A 2,124-nucleotide genomic window follows, 5' to 3' on the forward strand; every position below is an offset into this window, starting at 1 on the left:
TATAGGACTCTGAACTCTTTTATACTTATAGGACACTGAAACTGAAGTCTAGATGTGTTGAGGAACCTGAACTCCAGAGAATAGAACGTTTTCAATGTAATTTCCATGGGCGTGGAGGGTGGGGTTTACATATCACGTCTAAATGCAAATCTTATATGTGTTTCATCTACTGTATATGGAGGGGTGAGCTGATGAAATGAAATCAGAAACAGATTAAATTAATTTCTCGATTGCTTAAACACACTTAAACTCGTATTCTCAAAACAGTAAGCACAAATCCATAACGTCTCACCCAATTCCCCAAACATCCTATTTTCAGTTCAAAATGAAGCTCAAAACCATTCACTCTTGCTGAAACACCAAACTTTGCCCTCAGACTTCACACACAAGCCCTCACAAACACACCGGGAAGGGAAGGATCAACAGAGTAATTAGATGTGATTACATGTATTATTTAAATAAAAAAATAAAAAAGTTTATTTTCTAAAACTCCACAGGTTCAAAGTTGAAGAAACACCTGTAAACTCATTCACATAATGCATGTAAAATAATAATACATGTCAAATATAAATGTACAAGCAAGTAAAATCACATAGAAAATTAACATTATGTATACTGATTTGGGGGTGATTGTGATGCCACTCCCTCCTTCAGTTTCGGTTAGAAATCTCTTTAAATGGGAGTATTTTGGGGATTGGGAAATAAAAGCATTGCATTCTGGGAAATCTGATAACAGGATTCAAAACATCTCACCAGGGGCCTGTACCATGAAGCCGGTTTAGGTGGCTAGCCAGCTATGTTTCAGTTTAGTTTCCACCAACCCTGGGTTTTAGGTACTATGAAAGTAGCTTGGATTTAATCGGAGTTCGTTGCCATGGTATCTTACGCTGCACGGCTAACCTGCTCCGGGGCAGGTTATGTTCTGGATTCAAGATCTCAGACTGAAGTTTGACCAATCAGCTGAGAGCAAAGAAACATATAGGTGACGTAACTTATTCCCAGTGTCTGTTGCAATGACTTCACCTTTTCTTCCAAATTCTGTGACATCTCAGCGCAAATTGTTAGACGAGCACTTAGAGAAAGAGTTTTTAGCCAGACAAAATCCCCTTGCCTTTCCTGATAGTTATTTGTATGAAAGATACAGATTTTCCGCGGAAGCAATGTCTTATCTTTGCGAACTTCTTGAGCCGCACATAAATAATTTAACACGTCGAATTCATGCACATACTGTACCGCAAATATTGCGTTGCGTTTTTTTTTTGCAAATGGTACATTCTTGCACGGTGGGTGACGCACAGAAGCTCGAGGAAAACACGGTTTGTCGAACCATTCGCAAGGTCGCTCTGCAGGAGTACATGAATAGTTTCATTAATAGTGTTCCCCGGACATTTATCGACCATGTCCATAAAAGAGGGCTTTTATAAAATTGCCGGTAAGATATATTGATAGGGTGACATCACATGAACACATAAAAAAATAAAAAAATAAAGCAAATTTCACAAATGTACTATACAATACATGTATTGTATACAACACAAATATGTATTATATGTATTAAGTAATATGTATATTAAGAATTATTTTAATTTTTTTTTATTATTATTCTGTTAATCTTATGATAGGATTCCCTAGAGTCATTGCAACATGTATGCAGTCTATTGCTCCAATCTCCACTGCTCTAGGGGAACATGAGGCAGATTATGTTAATAGGAAGTCCTATCACAGCCTTAATGTTCAGGTAGAGATGATGTGAATATGTGAGATGATTATTTTCTGTGATATGAATCTTTAAATTAATAGTAACATAACAGATTTAACAATGATCTACTAAACATTTAATCTGCAGATGACTTGTGGTGGTCATGAACGTATGATCACAAGTTTGGATGCCAAATGGCCTGGCTCCAGTGCTTGACTCAATTTTCCGTGAGTCTTCGTTGTGTCAGCGCTTTGAGGAAAGCAAGTTAAATTTGGTACAGTACAAAACACTTAATTTGAATTGAGATAGAAAAACCTACACAATAACCCCCTATCATGACCCTCAGACAGGGCCACAGCACCGCTTCAATGTGGCCCTCAGTAAAACCAGAGTGAAGATAGAGATGACCTTTGACATCCTAAAGA

This window comes from Leuciscus leuciscus (genome assembly GCF_965113295.1).
Source record: "Leuciscus leuciscus genome assembly, contig: HAP1_SCAFFOLD_559, whole genome shotgun sequence".
NCBI classification, from domain to species: Eukaryota; Metazoa; Chordata; class Actinopteri; order Cypriniformes; family Leuciscidae; genus Leuciscus; species Leuciscus leuciscus.